This window comes from Stenella coeruleoalba (assembly GCF_951394435.1).
Source record: "Stenella coeruleoalba genome assembly, chromosome: 4".
NCBI lineage: Eukaryota > Metazoa > Chordata > Mammalia > Artiodactyla > Delphinidae > Stenella > Stenella coeruleoalba.
The window spans coordinates 145,160,650-145,181,557 of NC_137149.1; the positions used below are offsets into that span (position 1 = coordinate 145,160,650).

At 36.2% G+C, this 20,908-nt stretch overlaps 1 protein-coding gene across 3 annotated transcripts in view; it reads left to right on the forward strand.

The window, feature by feature from the left end:
* FSTL5 (follistatin like 5) overlaps window positions 1-20,908 on the forward strand; it is a 1,111,808-nt gene that overhangs the window by 338,872 nt on the left and 752,028 nt on the right. For all 3 annotated transcript variants that reach the window (XM_079921028.1, XM_079921031.1, XM_079921029.1), the window contains one exon: window positions 13,576-13,729. The gene's annotated coding sequence lies outside the window, so the exon portion shown is untranslated. The remainder of the gene's footprint in view (window positions 1-13,575; window positions 13,730-20,908) is intronic.

Sequence of the window (20,908 nt, forward strand, 5' to 3'; positions counted from 1 at the left end):
CAAGAAAGGATAATGAAGGTGTGAGCTCTTGATAAACTGAGAGAATTCAGTTCACACATAAAGGGACTGATACTGAAAAATAAGGGATGCCTCTTGCACTTCTTAGTAAAGAAGAAAGTATAAAAACAGAAGCAGACATTGGTAAGTTCATAGGTTTAGTCTTGAGAAGATTGAAATGCTTCTGACAGTTTCCATTTTCATGATGAAATATGACATAATTATCAGCTCAAATTGTGCGCTTGATCACGATAAGGGATGAAGTATGCTCCAACAGTGAGAAGGAAGGTGAAAATGTCATTGTACAGAAGAGGTATAAGCCTAATGAGGTATCATTTGTAAAAAATTATGCATAACAACAGGAGAAGAGGATATTACATGGTATGAGAGAAAGCTCAAAATATCATGTTTCTTACAGAATTTATAATAGAGATAATCCTTTATAATACTCATAATATAATACTTTATAATACTTGTAAAAATCATAAGTAGTACATAAATTAAAATTGATGACATCCCACACTCCCAAGCCCACATCCCATGTATTCAGATGACTGTCCATTGTATTTAGATGGTAAATGTTAATAGTGTCAACCTTTGAAAAAATTTTCTATCCATGCAATGATATATATGTATATATATATGTGTGCATTACTTACGTAGATACCTACATCTATCTCTCTAATTTACTTTCTTTTACAAAACAGCGCTTTCTTTTTCAGTATGTAACACCTCTTTCTTTCTTATAGTGGTTCTATTGTCCCTATAATACAAATATATTATGCTTTATGTACTTTTCTATTTCCAAAGATTCAAATTATTGCCAGATTTACTAGTACAAAGAGTGATTTTATGAGCAGTTTTCATGTATATTTATAAGCACTGGTGAAAGTAGGATTGAACTAATATCATTTTCTGAAATCTGTTACTTTTAAGTACTTTATGTGGTGTTTAGCAGTGTGTGCTTTTGTGTGTTCTTTTATTACACTTTTATACAATAGTATTTCCTGTGAAAATAGAAGATATTTTGTCTGTGTTAATTGGTGCAGGATACCATATTTTCTTGTCTTAGCATGTTTATTATTTCCTGATTACTAATTCTGGTTAAAATTAAACTTACTTCTCAAAATCTTCTCAAAAATGTGCATATGGAAGTGTTAATAGACTCTAAGACTATATTCTGAGCCCTGATCCACTTTCTAATGGTAGGTTAGCAAGGAATATCTATAGGATTATTTGGAAATATTGCACCTATATTCGGAAGAAGAGTTGGTAAACATATTAACATATATAACACACACATATAATATGTATATATATATATGTGCATGTATCATAAAAGATATAATATGTATTATTACCTATATAATTCATTACAGAGAATTGGATATAAATATTTGTGTACACATGGAATATCTATGATGCGATACAAAAGAAACTGCTAAGAGTTACTGTTCTCATGAAGGGAACCGGGATGGAAATAAAGGCTTATTTTTACTTTTCATCAACCACTCTTTTTTTAAAAAAATTATTTATTTATTTATTTATTTATTTATTTATTTATTTATTTCTGGCTGTGTTGGGTTTTCGTTTCTGTGTGAGGGCTTTCTCCAGTTGCGGCAAGTGGGGGCCACTCTTCATCGCGGTGCACGGGCCTCTCACTATCGCGGGCTCTCTTGTTGCGGAGCACAGGCTCCAGACGCGCAGGCTCAGTAGTCGTGACTCACGGGCCTAGTTGCTCCGCGGCATGTGGGATCTTCCCAGACCAAGGCTCAAACCCGTGTCCCCTGCATCGGCAGGCAGATTCTCAGCCACTGCGCCACCAGGGAAGCCCATCATCAGCCACTCTTTTGAACATTTGCATTTTTAAGTATCACATGTATGAGTTATTTCAATAATAACTAAACTATTATAAAATGCATTAAAGAAGTAAAATTATGTGGATAATTTTATACCCATTCTGCCTTTCAAGAATGTTGTTCTCTAATCTCTTGTCTAAGTCTTTATTTAAAAATAAAATGAGTTAAAATATTACCAATAAACAGAACTAGTATTTTTAAAGTTCTGAACAATGTTAGATAGTGCCCTTAACCCTTAACACATGTTAAAATATTTAATCCTCACATCCTGTCACCAACTTATGCAAGTGATGTGATTATCACACTTTTTAAAAGGGCACAACTAAGAGGCCAAATAATTTATTAAAGGCTGAGCAGTTTTAGTTTATAGGGGAAAGATTAGAATCCTTCTGCCACTTTCTATGAAATAATAATGCAGGTAATATGTTTAGATAACACTGAAAATATGGAAATAATATATGAAGATAGATGTGTAAAAAAAAGAATATATTTCAGAATAATTGTAGATGAACAATAAAAGAAGCCTAATCAGCAGGAGAGAAATCAGGGGGAGGAGAAAAATAACAAGAAACAAGAAAAAAGTTCATTGCTAAAAATACTGAGTTTTAAAAAGGCCAAAGAAGCAAGCAGAAAATCATCTGGAAGCTGTTTTATTTCTGTTCTGAAATTCGGGAGAAGCAGCCAGTGGCAGTAAAGAGAAGTAATACAACAACAGTGAGACTTCAAGGTGGGGAATGTGTGAAATGAGAGCTGAAAATACATCAGGCAGGAATAAAAGAGAGAGTAACCAGAGATGCATTACTGAAGTCATAAACTTGCAGAGAACAATAAAAATATCAGAGTCATAAGCAAAAATCAGAATTGACATATAACAAATACATCAGAGTGAATTATTGCCTGAATGTCATACAAATTCAAAAAGGTAGGTGACAGTTAATAAACAATATAAAAATAATGATTAAGCTGTGGGTATAAAATACAACAATCTGAATATGAGAGACAATAATAATAATTAAAAAAGAGAACAATTCCTATTGTACATTACGTGTGTGTGTGTGTGTGTGTGTGTGTGTGTATAACAACTGACATTTAGTACATAATGAAGAATTTCTATTAAGGCATGAAAATAAACACCGCAAACTTCAAGAATCAACAGTCAGTGACAAGTAAAACAAAAAGCAAGTATACATATTATTAAACCTATAAAAATAACCTAAGATTGTTAGGATGATATATTTCAGGGTATGAAAATTTAATACTTTGAAGTTCAGGAGAAAGAAAGTGATAACCAGTAGGTTCATAAGTTCTAATAACTCAGGATGGAATATTGGGTATTTTCTTCAAGTGATGTGAAAATGACCATATTACCAGCATGGCTTGCTGCTTGTGTGTGTGTTTGTGTGTGTGACAAGAGAATTTCATAAGCAATTGGAGTTTTAAGAAAAGAACTTCCTTTCTGTGTAGCAGACCTTACCAAGCATAAGGAAATTAGAATTGTTAAAAGTAAATTATGCATAATGGAAGATTAATTACCAGATAAACTAAAACCTAATAAAGGGAAAATGAATTTTGAGAATGACAAAGGAGGATAAGAGAAGTAGAGGAACTAAATTAGATGTGTTAATGCCAGTATTAAAATAAGAATGATGATTTAGGAAGATATAGAATCTTTGTACAGTATATGAAAGAGAAAAAGAATAGTACAGTAACTACAAAAAAAGATAATCAGTAAAGAGGGGAAAGTCGAAAGCAGAGAGAGAAATATGTTTGAGACTGAGAAAATGATATGCATAGGGAAATGAAAAAAACAAATGTATGAAATACACATGAATTTTTAAAAAGAAGCATAAAGAGGAGATGGAAAACAGCAAAGATCTAAAAATTTAAATGACCCCTTTCTTGTGAATAATCTATCAGACTATATCATCTTCTAAGAACTCTGCATTTAGATGATATCCAGTCCCATTTCCACAAAGGAAAAAAAAAAAAGCCAACTATCAAAAGCCTGTGTATTTTTCCAAGTTTCAAATCCTTTATGTATTGAGGAAAACAAGGGTGTACGAGGTGCAGACATGGGGTCAGGGAGAGTGGTGAGCAGAGCCAGGTGTGACTGGAGCCCGAAACACTCTTCTCCAGGAGAACTGCACAGGTGTCCATAACGGACAGATTTTTAAATACATATTTTTTTTCTTAAAACAAATATTTATATTAGTGTAGGCCAAAAATAAAGGTTTACACATTCTAAGTGGGGGTAACAATGGATTATGACAGAATTAACCCATTTTTTAACAACTACCAAACCACCATAATAAAATATCATTCATAGCAGAAACATCCATGTCTCCTCAAGATTACTATACCTTTGATCCTCCCAACAGGTAACGTTATTTTGACTTTGAAAACCAAAGATCACTTTTTTTTTTGCTTATTTTAACTTAACACTATATAACTGTGTAAATATGTATCTTTTATAATTAATCTTTCACTCAATAGTGTATTTGAGAGATTCAACTATTCTCTTAGATGGAACAATACTTTGTTTTTATTGTTGTATAATACTCTATTTTGAGAATATATCACAAGTTAAATATACATTTTATCGTTGATATAAATTAAGCTGTTCACCTTTGTAAGTATTTAGGCTAATATGACAAAAATTTCTAAGATATAACTTTGGGGGAAAATATTACATGTTTGATTTAGGTATATCCTCAGGAAGCTATCTACTAGCTTACAGGGTATGGATATTTTTAACTCATTAGATGCCATCAATTGTTTTTTCCCTGCGGTGACGTTAACAATTTCCTGACCCACCAACTGTGTAAGAGAGGACAGAAAGATATAAAGCTTGTTCACTCACATAGTGGAAAACTCAGTATTGCTAAGATTCCAGTCTTCCTTAAACTGATTTACAGATTTGATGCAATCCTAATTAAAATTTCTAACATGCTGAATCTAAAATGTCTAGGGGTATGAAAATACTTTAAGAAAATAACCTTGAAATAGTAAAATAATGTTAGGATATTCATTACTATATTTCAAGAATTATTATAAAGTTACAGTAATCAAGATAGAGTTGCATTGGCCCACGGTTAAAAAATATTTCAACAGGACAAAAGAGAGTATCCAGAAATAGACTCACACATATACACTGTGAAAATAAAGAAATGAAAACCTCATGTAAAATGGAGTCAGGAAGCCCTGAACGGAGAGCTCTCAGGCACCTGCATAGCCGGCAAGAAGACTTAAGATAAGAATTATTTTAAGATAGTATCTTTGTGTAGATTTCTTTGTATAAAGTTCTCTCGGTTTCAACTTCTTATCCCCGATGATAAGAATGTTACTTTTCTTCTGGTAAAGGGAAGACATTTTTCACAAGGCGATTTCATCTCCTGATTTTAAGAAAAAGAAGGAAGATTTCTCCCTGCCCTAGCAAAGCACTAAGTACTAAGAACTAAGCACTGCTTGCAGCCAATAAGAGTTTTTCTCCAATAAAAATTTATTCCAAACAACCCTCTCCAGTTTCCTCCTAAAATCTAATAAAAGCTGACCTTTCTTTCGTCTCTTTGAACTTGCCTATGATTCACTATAGTTTGCCTGTCCTGAATTGCAATTCTCTGCTATTCCTGAATAAACCCATTTTGCTGGTAAAATAACTGGCTATTTTATTTTTGAGGTTGACTTACTGCTCTCTTTGTGCATCCAAGCTCTGCTGTCTTTGTGTTTCAATCTGCTTTTATGAAGCTTCCTGCATCCATTCTGTTCAAAAGAGGGAATAACATGATTCCTAGTGTTTTAGAAAACAGAGCCCCTCATAATTAAGATGTTTTAAGGAATTCATAGACAAGATAGATTCCACCTAGTTCTTGGAAAGTGAGGTTGTGCCTTTCTGGCAAAATGAGTGAACTTTTAGATAATTTAAAATTATAATGGCCAGTCTGGAGGAACTTTGTTTAGATAAGTCCACATTAAGGGGTGCCCTTAAAAAGAGGATCTCAAAATTCTCAGAGAGAATGGAATGTGTTCTTTGATTGATATGCATAAGCTTCTAAAAGTTGAAATGATTTTCAGCATGCAAATAAAACATCTTTAGTAAAAAAGCTTTTGCCATCCGAGCAAGCAACGTTAACTTACTCCATCTGCCAAAAACACAAGTTGGATCCAACTATTTTGAGTTTTCTACATGAGACATGGCTAAAATTTTAAAAACAAAACCTATAAACATCTCTGTGTCTGCCTGTATATTATGTATGTCTATAAGTATATGTTATAATTATATAATATTTTTCTACCTCTGGATGGTATTTCCAAAATTAATTTGTAAAGAGCTCTATGTAATTGGCTTAAAGATTATGTAAATCAAGTATACTGTCAGAAATACAGAAAGTAACCCAAATGCGTTTCAAGTTCACATTATCTGTGATAATCTTTGATAAAAGAAACATAGTTTAAGTTGGTTTAATAAAAGTTGGCACGTCTTCAAAATTTTTCAAAAAGAAAAATAAAGATGATGGTTATTTACTGTATAATCCAAACGCAATTGTTAAAAACAAGCGTTTTAAATAAATATAAATAAAAGTTCATAAGTTAATTTAAATAATGGCTATTCATTGAATATCTAAATCATTTCCAGATACAATGGTAAACTGATACATTTATTGCTAAACATAGTTTGTTTAGTTTTGGCTTTTTAATTTTTTCAGAGATAAGGATATTTTGGTCTATTAATAAACATGTTTTAAGGCACAATGGAAAATAGTATGAAGAAGAATATACTTCTAAAAATTTGAAATGTGTTTATGTTTGCTAATCTACTGCAGGATGCTAATATATGATATATAGTTCACAATTGCCCGTAGTGTTATGTGGGTTCCCTTGTATATTGCTTCTCTATTTCTTCTTGCTCCTTTTAAAATTCTTCCTTTGTCTTTGACTCCTGACAATTTAATTATAATGTGTATCAGTGTAACTCTATTTAGGTTCAATCTATTTGGGATCCTTTGGGCTTCATGAATCTGGACATCCATTTCTCTCCCCAGGTTCAGGAAGTTTTCAGCAATTATTTCTTCAAATATACTTTCTGTCACTTTCTCTTTTTCTTCTCCTTCTGGAATTCCTGTAAGGTGAATGTTTCTACTTCTTTCTTCTGCATGTTGAGTTTACTTCTGAAACTCTCTATTTAATTCTTCAGTGCAGTTATTGTATTTTTCAGCTCTAGGATTTTTGTTTATTTATTTATCTTTGATGTTGCTATTTCCTTGTTGAACTTCTCATTTTATTCATGTATGGTTTTCCTAATTTTCTTTAGTTGTCTGTGTTTTCTTGTGGTTCAATTAACTTCCTTAAGAGAATTATTCTGAGTTCTTTGACAGTTCATATATCTCCTTTTCTTTACAGTTAATTATTGGGGCTTTATTAGTTTCTTTTGATGGTGTAATTTTTACCTGATTTTTTTCATTTGCCTTGATCTCTTACCTTGGTATCTGCCAATTTGAGTAATCAAGTTCCTCTTCCAGACTTTGCAGGTTTGCATTGTCAGAGACAGTTCTTCACCAGTCAGCTCAGTTTGGGTGTCTCGGTGTGTCTGCTGATAATGTCCTTGGGCAAGTGGGACCTGCTTTTATGATCTGTTATGGGGTGAAGCAATTGTTCAAGCTCTGAGGACAGGGATGGAGAATAGTGCCACAGGCTGGGAATAGTTAAACAGGACTGCTGGCTTGGTTCCTTACCCAAGCAAGAGTCTAGGATAGGTTCTACCTTGCCTGGATTCTCTGGTCAGGCTCACTAGACGGTTAGGACTTATTGCTATATTCAGTAACAGATGGGGCTATAAATTAGCTTCTCTGTCCTGGTAGTAGGGCAGGATGGGACGCAGAGCCTACACAGCTTATTTTTTGGAGACCTGAATCTGGCCAGAATATCCACTGAATTACCTTGTTAGGTGAGGCCATTGGTTTTGCTCTACAGATAGAGGAAGCCAGAGGAAGCCATGGGCTGTGCTCTCTGCTCAGGTGCCATTCTATGTAGGGTCGCTAAATGGGCTACACAGCTTCCTGTGTGCTCTGGTCAGGTTCCCTGATTGGGCAGTCTGAAGTCTATATTCAGCGATGAGGATGAGTGGGGTTACAAATTAGATTTCTTGCCCAGGCTCAGTAGGATAGGCAACTCTAAAGCTGGTAAAGCTCTTTGCTTATTGTGTAAACTCAAGCCAACTTGCTTCCCAAGTTCCTTGATTGAACAGGACCACTAACTTTTGCTCTGCAAACTATCATTATTACTCTAACTGCCCACGCTTCAGCTAAGTGCCACTGAGCTGCATAGCTTCCAAGAGTGCAGATGAAGCCAAAAGATACTCTCCACAGTAGGTAAAGCTATGACTCAGTTCCCCTATGGGGACAGGAAGGGAAGGGATCACTCCAGGCTACTCTCAATTTCCAAACAGGCTCTCCAGTTGGGAGGGGCTGCAAGCTGCCTGCAGTCCTGGCTGTGACTTAATCTCCCCACCTGTGCTTAGTAAGAAAATGCTCCATATCCAGTATGGGAGCAAAGGCTCTGGGGGCAATCAGCTTTGCTGCCCACCTCTGGGCTTGAGTGTCACCAGGTCAAACTTCCAGGAGTTGTCACCAGACAGACACCAGTAAGAGGACAGTCAGAGTATGCCCCTTGACAAGCTAAATCACTGGATGCACCAACCAATGCAAGATAGCAGGATAGAAGGTAGACTGAGGCAGAGATCAATATTTCAGTGAATGGGATCATGACTGTAACATCGGTAGCTAAAAGCAAAGAACAAAGACAGAGTAAAATATACCCTAATTATATTAGCTGCAATGGATCATGTTTTATTTTTATTTTATTATTTTTATTAATAATAACAAGGGTGAGGTAATAATGGTCTGGAATGATAGTATTATTCTACATTGTTTGGTTGCTAGTATTATGTTTTCAGAACTGTGCTAAAAACTGGTTGTAGATCATTTCAGTTGGATGATCACAGATGATCATGAACCAATGATTAAATAAGAATATTGGATTTAAATCCCAGTAGACTGAAGGAGAACCTATGTGCATAGTCACTACAGATATTGCTTGAATTGCATCAGTGGGAAAGCCTGACATGTGTTTGAGAGGCCTGGAAAAAAACCCATTATTTTGAGAATAAAGCCAGTCTTCAGTCAATGAATGGAAATAGAGGGAAAATTCCCTGACATCAGGGACCTGGCAGATGATGGGGAAAAATAGTTGTGGAGGGCAGATTTGGGAGAATAGAAGGGGTGATAGACTGGGCTCAAAAACATGAAAAGCCACTTGGGAATAATAGAAATCTAAAGAATGAGATACACAGATTGCCAACAAACACATGAAAGAATGCTCAACATCACTAATCATTAGAGAAATGCAAATCAAAACTACAATGAGATATCATCTCACATCAGTCAGAATGGCCAACATCAAAAAATCTACAAACAATAAATGCTGGAGAGGGTGTGGAGAAAAGGGAACCCTCTTGCACTGTTGGTGGGAATGTAAATTGATACAGCCACTATGGAGAACACTATGGAGGTTCCTTAGAAAACTAAAAATAGAACTACCATACAACCCAAGCAATCCCACTACTGGGCATATACCCTGAGAAAACCATAATTCAAAAAGGGTCATGTACCACAATGTTCATTGCAACTCTTTTTACAATAACCAGGACATGGAAGCAACGTAAGTGTGGATAAAGAAGATGTGGCACATATATACAATGGAATATTACTCAGCCATAAAAGGAAATGAAATTGAGTTATTTGTAGTGAGGTGGATGAACCTACAGTCTGTCATACAGAGTGAAGTAAGTCAGAAAGAGAAAAACAAATACCGTATGCTAACACATATATATGGAATCTAAAAAAAAAAATGGTCATGAAGAACCTAGGGGTAAGACGGGAATAAAGACACAGACCTACTAGAGAATGGACTTGAGGATAGGGGAGGGGGAAGGGTAAGCTGGGACAAAGTGAGAGAGTGGCATGGACATATATACACTACCAAACGTAAAATAGCTAGCTAGTGGGAAGCAGCTGCATAGCACAGGGAGATCAGCTCGGAGCTTTGTGACCACCTAGAGGGTTGGGATAGGGAGGGTGGGAGGGAGGGAGACACAAGAGGGAAGAGATATGGGGACATATGTATATGTATAACTGATTCACTTTGTTATAAAGCAGAAACTAACACACCATTGTAAAGCAATTATACTCCAATAAAGATGTTAAAAAATTAAAAAAATAAAAAAGAATGGGATACTAAATTTTGAATGTTGACTATTGAAAAGGAGGTAAGTGGTACATTGGTTTTAGTATCATCAATTTCTTCAATGAGAGTGGACATTGGATTTAATGGCCAGAGGAAGTTCCTCATTCAGGTTGATTCCTGATAAGGAAGAAACCCAAGACTGAATCTTTCATTCACTTTGCCTACAATGGGGGCAACTTCCATTGCTCTAATCTCTGCATCCAGATAGCCCAGGCTGGTAGTGGCATCTGTTTCTGAGGGGTACTGAAAATAATTTCCTACAGTTCTTAGACTATAAATAGTGAATATAAAGGCCACTTCACCTGATTACAAACCATGTTGCCTGAATATGAGAACATTTCACCTGAGTATAAACCCAACTTAAAAATCCTAAAATCCAATTTATGTTATTATATATTTTATATCATTTTTTTGTTAAACCTTTCTGTCAGTTGTTATATAAATATCTACTCAGTGCCTATGATGTGTTCAGAGCTATGACTAGGGATGAAGGTATAATGGTGAACAAAAAATAAACAGTCATAGATTTTAAGATTTTAGGAAGATTTAAATTTAATATGGGGACAGGAGACAGACATTAATCAAATGAATACAAATGAATGTATAGTTAGAAACTGAGATACATACATACTCAACAGAGGGACATAAATCAATAAGAGCATGTGACAACAGCAACAACAAGGAGAAAAGGATTAACCTGGAGGAATAACAAAAGCATCCCTGAGATTATGTTTCTAGTGAGATCTGAAAATGGAGAATTTTTAAGTACGTATAAGTATATATTGTTACATGACCAAGTATAACAGTAACAGTATACCAAACAAAGGGCAACAATTACACAAAGAGCCTGGGATGGGAGGGAACATGAGATTTTACATATCTGAAGACGTCGTGTCTAGCTGGGGCATGGATAGGGTGTGTTTGGGATGAGAATAGGGAGATAGAAACAGGTAGGCGGCAGAGCCTGATAGACCACATTGAGGATTTATTTTTGTCTCTTTCCCAAAAAGAAATTGGAAACAAATGCAAGGTTTTAGAAAGAATTGATGTGATTGTATTTGCATTTTGAAAAGATGACTGCAGTATAGATTGCAGGAGGAGAAAGCTGGATGATTGGAGACCAATTAGAAGGCTGTTATGTTATCCCCTGCCAAAGGCGATAGTAACTTGGACCCTTGAGTTGGCAAAAGTGATGGAGGTAGTTGGACAATTTGAGTTATATCAATAAGAACTGTTATTCTGAATTCCATTAAAACTCTTCCAAATAGTTTCAATAGCACACTGGTATTTTAAAATATTAATGATTTGAACTTTTATATAAGTATATTTTTTCTCTCTTGTTTAGATAATATCTCTACCAAACACAATACTAAGGTTTAATTGTAGTTGTCTTTTCATTGAATCAAATTAAAACTGTATTATTTTACTTATGATAATTTCAATTACATTTGTTTCACAAATGTTTCTTGATTATATACTTCTCTTGTCCTTTCTTTTTACACTTACAACTTTTCCCACTATTCATTCATATGGTACCCTTTGGGATATGATTGACATAATAGCCTCTTAATATTAGACACTAAATATTTCATTTAGATGAAACATATTCAACTTAGTTGATAAAATATTCCTATACCCCTGAAACTGTTCTTCTGAAAATAATGTTTTGCTGAGAAATTTTGACACTTTTTTTTTTTGTCATCACTTTCTTTTTCATTTTACTGCAACATTTACCACTTCATAGCCCATGCAATTTTGCTCTTGTAGGATGGAGACAAAGTGTGCATTACTCTGTCTATATCAGAATGGCTGCTGCTCTATTTAGCTACTGCAGACAATTGGCTCATTTAGAAAACATTTTGCCACCCAGGCAGAAATGGGGAACAAGGAAACTAAAAGGCCTTTGGAGATATATTTTTTAACTCCTGAGACATTTCTAGGAAATCTTGTAAAATAAGATTCAGATAATTTTCTTACAGTAAAAGATAGTAACTAAAACAGTATTTTCATGCATGGAAGATAACCTGATATTCATGAAAGAGCAAACGCTGTATCATCACAGGAATTGATTTCATGTCTTAACTCCAGCATTTTTCAATGTGTGAGATTCAGCAAACCACTTAACATCCTGCTTCCATTTCCTCATTGGTAAATGGGTACAATACCATGCTCCTTCCACACAGCGTTGTTGAGAAGAAGGAAGGTGGTGTAGGATTTCATGACTAGTGCGAAGATGACAGCCATTGGAAAATTTAGCAGATATGCTTACTTATCTAGTATTTGTTAACATTAGTAGGACCATGTCCTTGTAGAGTTGGAACAAAACTTAAAACCTGTGTTCCAGGTTTTCTACCACGTGTAGAGGGTAATAATGGATGTATTGTTAAGTACTCAGAGTTACAGCTCACAGGAAGATGAGCCCCATCTATCACATGGCTAGCATTTAGCCATCATTTAATGTATGTCAGACCTGTGCTTAAACCATCACTTCATCATATTTAGTTTTTGCCACCACACTGTAAGGTATTTTTATCCCCAATTTATAGTTAAAGAAACACAAGTTTTTGAAAGCTTCTTAAGGAACATGGTATAAGCCCACAAAACTACTAAGGGGTAGAATCTAGATTCAAAGCCAGGTCTTTTGAATTTTAAACGTGTCCTATTACCTACCATGCAGTATACTAAAACCAAAGTTATCTTATTCTCAGTCCATCACAAATTTATATGTACTTGATTCATACTGTAAGTAAACAATATTTCATTATGTAATTCATTCTACTTCATAGGCATGGTTAGTAGCTGCAGGCCAAGTCAGTGACTGATGACAGTAGCCATGGGTAGTTGGAGGGCTCTTGGAGTGTTTCCTTTTGCTATGCCCTGGTATTTAAGAACATGTGGCAAAGGTGATGGCTATATTTTCCTTCAAGTAGATCAAAGGGCCAAATGGGAAATAGCTTGAGTTCAATAGCATTTGTATGTATCATTGTTTAGCCTAATATGCAAAGTCTTCCCCTTTATTCACAAGGATTCTCTCACAAGAATAAAATAATTTAATTTTCATTTTTTGTTAAACACTTAACAATCTACTTAGCTTTGTTCAAATCCTGTTGGATATGTTTTTATTAATTAATCTTTATATGTTTTATTCTTTCAGTATCAAATGTGTCTCTTTCACTCATTAAAATTTATCCCCTAAATATTCATTTTTTTATTTAATAAATTATATTGTGAAACTGATTTGTACTGAATGTATTAAATAACGATTTGTAAGCTCTTTGTAGAGGAAGTTATCTTTATACTCTAACATTTAATAGGAATGACTGCATGTTCTTTAAATTAAAAGGAATGATGATGAACAGTGACAGTTTTACTACTTCTTTTCCAATTTTGATTCCTTTTATTTCTTTTTCTTCTCTGATAGCCATGGCTAGGACTTCCAAAACTATGTTGAAGAAAAGTGGCAAGAGCGGGAATCCTCGTCTTGTTCCTGATCTCGGAGGAAATGCTTTCAGTTTTTCACCATTAAGTATGAAGTTAGCTATGAGTTTGTCATATATGACATCTATTATGTTGAGGTAAGTTCCCTCTATCTCACTTTCTGGAGAGTTTTTATCATAAATGGATGTTGAATGTTATCAAAATCTTTTTTCTGCATACATAAAGATGATCATTTCGTTTTTATTCTTTAATTTGTTAATGTGGTGTATCACACTGATTGATTTACAGATTTTGAAAAACCTTTGCATCCCTGGGATAAATCCCACTTGTTCATGGTGTACTCAGTAAGGGATACAGGAATAGCAGATCTCTATCTCCACCTCCTTCCTTCCCGCAATTGCTACTTATTCCTTTTCTCTTCCATCTTATGCTTTTTGAGTGCAGTAAATTGTGTAGTAGTTAGCAACAGAATATTAGAGAACAGCAGTGTGAAGGGTGGCTTGACGGTGGTAGAAAATGAATGCAGTGGTATTTGGTGATGCCATTACAGATGTGTTGCAATGCCAGCCTGGCTAAAGCAAGGGCAGTGGAAATGGACAGTTGAAGGGAAAACTGTGACACAGAATGTAGAAATAAAACTAACAATACCTGTGTAAGAATTGAAGTTTAAAAAATAGATTTAATAATAGGTAGGAGAATAGTAGATTAGATTGTTAAATTAATAATGTAGAGAAATTAGACAGAATATAATATTCTTTGTCCCTGTTTTTTTCTTTGAATCAGTATTCTTGAGAGCACACAAGTACAATGTCCTCTGTCGATTGTACTCTGTTGTCCTCTGTCTACTGTATGGGGAATACAGTGATGAATAAGGCAGAGAAATCCTTGCCCTTATGTACCTTATATTCTACATCAGGGGTGACCAAATATCTTCTGTAAAAGACCAGATAGCACATATTTAGGCTTTGCTGGATAGAAAGTCTTTATCTTAGTAGCACTAGATCAGCCAAAGGCAATAATTAAACACATCAGCCTATATATTTTCCAATAAGCCTTTTATGTATGGACACTAACATATGAATTGCATATAATTTTCTCGAAAGCACCATGAAATACTATTTTTTTCTTTTAATCCTTTTCTCAACCATGTGAAAATGAAAAAAACAGGTTTAGCTCATGCAAAAATAGGCAGTGAAATGGATTTGGCAGGCACCCCTTGTTTTACATTCCACACAAGAAGTCTGATTTAGTTTATGATGAGTTTGGATGCTGTGGGGCGCCCTTGTGCAGATATTTAGAAAATATTTGGAAAAGTAGAAGGTGGAAGGAGCAGGGTCAGGTGTCAACATGAATAGTTAGGAATCCAACACAGGAGGATTCAGACCAAGGAAGAGAGATAACGGAAGACTGAGAAGGAGGGCGGTTGAGACCCAGGACTTAAATTTGCATTAAAACTTAGAAGGCCAACTGATTTGCATTCAAATAAAATTCAAAATAGATTCCAGGAAAGGGAAAATCAGACTAATATTTTACAGGGAAGAAAAAAAGATTTTTGAAAATAAGACATATAATTTGATATAAAGCAATTCACTCAGAGATCAATAAAGTTTAAAACAATTTGAATTCATATTATCTTTTGCCTACACCTTCTCATAGCACCACATAAACAGACATCAGGACATCAAAAGCAAGGAGAAAACAGCATCACCATGGGCTGCTCAACACTCTGATCTATATTTCAGACCTTAGAATAAAATTGAGAAAATCTAGCTTATCATAAAATATTCTTGAAAAAGAATCAATTAACTTTTTATTATGACTTTGAGAGTAAAATTTATATTCTAATCTTTCTTATTATTTCATCATAGATTCGTGGATGATTTTTAATGATTCCTTAGCTTATTAAAACAAACTTAATCATGTTCTTCATCACCATACAATATTTATACTCAATTTTCCCTCAGAGTAATAGTATCTTCTGCTGACGTTTATGCATGTTTGTAACCATCTTAGACACGTCTTCCTCCCTCTTTTCCCATATACAAATTGTTTACAAGTGTGTAAACTCTATTCATCAGTGACCATCAGACACAGGCAAAGAATGTAGTTTTTGTTAGATATTAAGCACACTGGACCCTTTGAATCATCAGTAGCTTCTGTCACCTTGAGTTTAACTGACGGCCCAGAAACAAAGTGATATAAAGGCTTTACTTTCTACCAATCTTTTCTTGGCTGCGTGTTACCAGTGTCAGAAGGTAAAAGCAAAATATTCTATTCTAACCCCATCATTTCTAACTGCAGTTGCTTCATCTGACATGCTTTTGGGAAATGGAGGAAAGAATGAACGGAGAGGGAAGTATAATAGAAATCTGAGTAAAACAATGTAAAAAATTAAACCCCAAAACACTTTTGTAGAACTCATTAGTAACTTTAAGCTACTCTTTAGACAGACAGACAATAATAAATAGGAAAGAACCCACGCATTTAAAAAGTCAGAGACACCAAATTTTAAAATTCTACCTTTTACTTAATTTAAATTTAATATAATAGATTCTGTAGTCATCATGACAACTGAAGCTATGGGTGTGACCTGAAGCTTAAGAAGCTTTGAGCCTATCATGGATACACCTTCCTGTAAAGGGCACACCATCTATAATAACCCTGATGCTGTATTTCTAATCTTACCTGACTCTCACACTATTGAGACATTATATGTTCTGGAATATTTAGTAGTTCTCTTGAGACCTCAACTGACACCAGCACCTTTGGTTGAGAATCATGACTTGGTATGCGATCTGTGGACTTGAGCCAATGGAGTCTGATTTACACCTAATTAGAAAGAGGTTCTCACTTCACTTGTCAAAGAAAACACAAATAAACAGGCAGAGAGAGAGATGGACAGACAGATAGACTGACACTACTTGGAGAAAATAAAATTCCCAAAATTCCAAAAGATATTTTAAAGATATTATTTAGTGGACAATAATTCTTTATGATATAGTACATGTTTTCTTCTTTAAATTCAAATTCACCGTCATGTTCATTTCACTTTGGTGTAAATCTTTATCATACTGCATAAAAGTCTCTTATTTTAGAGCATAACAGAAACAAAGGCTTAGGTAATAATCCAAAGACACCAAAGTAAAGCATTTTCAATAAATTTTGATTATTTAATCAGCAACATAAATAAAGAATTTATTTCTAAAATAAAACACCTACATTTGTTTATAAGGAGATAATCTATAGGTATTTAAGGAAGGATTTATTATTATATATCCTTATAAAGATAACTAATATTTGTTACTGAAATGTATCTATTACATCTTAAATTCCCTGAGAAATTAGGATTAGCAGCATCAAGCTTTATTGTACTGAGTACACATCATCAGTTGCTAAAATTTGGAAATGAAAAATAAATACAGAAAGATTTCTTTTGATCTATTACAATACTAATCAATTAGGATGGAGATAGAATTATAATACAAAATCCGCACTAGCCTTGAGAGAGAAGTTTTTCATCCTTGCAGGAAGCACTATGTTTTTGCAGCTAAGCCAGATAGTGTTATAATAGCATTATTTTTATGTTAAATTTAAACCTACTTAATCTCCTAGGTCTAAAAAAACCCAAGAGTATTATGACTTTTTCAGAAAGGGTGCTTGCTGGCCTTTGTTTAGCTTAAACTGCTTGCTACAATGTGCCACATATAATTTACGTTGCATATTATGTATACAAACAAGAAATTTGAGTGATAGAAATTTTAGCAGAAATAAGAACACACCTTCTGTGATGGTTAATTTCATGTGTCAACTTGACTAGGTCACAGAGTGCCCATTTATTTGGTTAAACATTATTCTGGATGTGTCTCTGAGGGTGTTTTGGATTGACATTAGCATGTGAATCGGTAGACAGTAAAGCAGATTGCCTTTCCCACCTTGTGTGGCCCTCATGCAATCCATTGGAGGCCTGAACAGAAGAAAAAGTGGAGTGAGGGAGAATTCTTTCTCTCTCTCTGCATGACTGTCATAGAACAGGGGTGTAGGTCTCTCATGCTCTTGGACGTGGACTCAGATTGGAACATTGATTTTTCTGTTTCTCAGGCTTTGTAACTTGGACTGAAACTATACCATGGGCTCTCCTGGGGGTAAAATATCACACTGATACTTTACATTGATGACATTATGATCATTGGACCGAGTGAGCAAGAAGTAGTTCTACCTTAGACTCGTCATTCACATATTTGTGTGCCAGAGAGTGAGAAATGAATCTGACAAAATTTCCGGAGCCTCCTACCTACTTCCGGGGTTCTAAAGGTTCAGTGGTGTAGGACTTGTTGAGATATCTCTTTGCGACCAGTTGTTGCATCTGGCCCCTCCTATAACCAAAAACGAGGCCCAATGAGTGGTGGGACTATGGATTTTAGAAGTAACCTAGTCCTCATTTATGTGTGTTACTCTGGTCCATTTATGAAGTGACCCGAAAGGCAGCTGGTTTTCAGTGGAGCCAGGAACAAGAGAAGGCTCTACAATAGGTCCAGGTTGACGCGTAAGCTGCTTTACGCCTTGTGCCATGTGATCCAGGAGATCCAATGGTTCTTGAAGGCAGATGGTGGAGCTATTTGGAGCTTCCGGCGGGCACTTACAGGTGAATTGCACTGCAGTCCTTTAGGATTTTGGAGCAAAGAGCTGTCTTCCTTTGCAGACAACCACTCCCCTTTTGAGAAAAATCCCTTGGCCTTCTACTGGGCCTTAGGGGATACTGAACACTAAGCATGGACCAGGTTACCATGTGACCTGGGCTGCCCATCATGAACTGGGTATTATCTGGCCCATCAAGACATAAAGGTAGGTGAGCACATCAGTGCTCCATCATCTAATGAAAGTAGTTTATTCACAACTAGGACTGAGCAGGCCCTGAAGGCACAAGTGAGTTACGTGAAGAAGTGGCCCAAATGCCCATGGTCCCCCCTCCTTCTACTCTGCCTTCTCTACCCGACCTGCACCTGTGGCCTCATGGGGAGCTCCCTGCGAGCAGTCAATGTAGGAAGAGAAGACTTGGACCTGGTTTACAGATGCATCTGCATGGTATGCTGGGACCACCTGAAAGTGGACAGCTGAAGTGGTACTGCCCCTTTCTGGGGCATCCCTGAAGGGTGGTGGGGAAGGGAAATCCTCCCAGTGGGAAGAACTTTGAGCAGTGCACCTGGTTATTCACATCACATAAAAGGAGAAGTAGCCAAACGTGTGTTATATGCTGATTTATGTACTGTGGCCAGTGGTTTGGCTGAAAGGTCAGGGTCTTGGAAGAAACGTGATTGGGAAGTTGGTGACAGAAAATTTGGGGAAGAGGACTAGGTAGATAACTCTCTTTGAATGGGCAAAACACATGAGCATATTTGTGTCCAAGGTGAATGCTCACCAAAGGGTGACTTCAGCCGGGAGGACTTAAATAATCAAGAGTAGAAGATGGCCCATTTTTCGGATACCAGCCATCCTCTTTCCCCAGCCACCCTTGTCATCACGCAAAGGGCCCATGAACAAAGTGGCCATGGAGGCAAGGATGGAGATGAGGCATGGGCTCAGCCACAGGGGCTTCCACTCCCAGGCTGGCCTGACTACAGGCACTGCTGAGTGCCCAACCTGCCTGCGGAGAATAAGCCGCCACATGGCACCATTCTCTGGGCTGATCAGCCAGGTACCTGTGACTGGTTGATTACACTGGGCTGCTTCCATCAAGAGGGGGCGGCATTTCGTTTTTACTGGAATAGATATTCTGAATATGGATTTGTGCTCCCTGCATGCAGTGCTAGGCCAAAACTATCATCTGTAGAATTATTGAATGTCTTATCTGCCATCATGATATACTACATAGCATTGCTTCGAATCGAGGAACTCACTTCATAGCGAAAGAATTGTGACAGTGGGCCCATGCTCAGGGAGTTCGCTGGTCTTATCATGTTCCTGACGGTCCTGAAGCAGCTAGTGTAATAGAATGGTGGAATGGCGTTTTGAAGACTCAGGTGCAGTGTCAGCTAGGTTGCAAGAGCTTGCATGGCTGGAGCAAGATTTTCCAGATGGCTGTATGTGACCTGAATCAGTGTCCAATATATTGTGTTGTTTCTCCCATGACCAGGACTCATGAATCCAAGAATCAAGCCATGGGAACGGGAGTGGCACCACTCACAATTACTCCTAGTGACCCACCAGAAAAATATTTGCTTTTTGTTCCCATGACCTTGTGTTCTGCTTGCCTTGAGGTCTTAGTTTCAAAGGGAGAAATGCTTCCACAATGATTCCATTGACCAAGGAGTTGATAGCCACCTACCTCTTTGGGCTTCTCTTGATTCTGAATCAATAGGCAGTGAAGGTAGTTACTTCCTGCTTGGAATGATTAATACTAACTGTCAGGCGGAATTGGACTGCTACTCCACAATGGAAGTAAAGAAGAGGATATCTGGAATACAGGAGATCCCATGTCTTATTATTACCATGTCCTGTGATTAAAGTAAATAAAAAACTACATGCCCCAGTGCCTACTGGATAAAAATTTGAGTCACTTCACCAGGTAAAGCACCATGATCAGCTGAAGTGCTTGCTGAAGGCAAAGGGAATACATAACAGGTAGTGAATGAAGGTAGTTATAAACGCCAGTTACAGCCACATGACCAGTTAACAGAAAGGAAGAATATATTTGTCATGAGTATTCCTTTATTTTGTTATGAATATGTGTGGGTGTATTCAGCAACTATCTTTTTTTCCTTCTCTTTTTTTCCCTCATGTAACATAAACACATTGATTTTATATCATAGTGTGTAACTATTGTTAATTTTACATCATAATATTTAATTTCTGGATATCAAGGAGAAAAGTAAATATCACTCAAAGACCTTACCTACTCTTCTGGGCAAAGTGTTAATTGTGTTCTCAGTTGTAAACTCGATAGTTGTATTATGTTAGGCAGAATTAAGACCTTGTTGTTAACTTTATTTGGAGATTCATTGTGGTTTAAGGAATGCCAAGTTGCCAATGGGTGGACTTGTAATGATTAATTTTATATATCATGTTGACTGGGCCCTGGGATGTGCAGATATCTGGTAAACATTAGTGTGTGTGTGTGTGTGTGTGTTCTTTTGATGAGGTTAACATTTGAATCAGTAGACTGAGTAAAGCAAATGGCTCTCCCCAGTGTGTACAGGTCTTATTCAGATTACTGAAGGCCTGAATAGAAGGAAAGCCAGGTAACGAAACTGTTCTCAAGGTAAGACATTGGGCTCCTCTTGCCTTCTGACTCTGACTTGTACTGGAAATCATAGCATCAG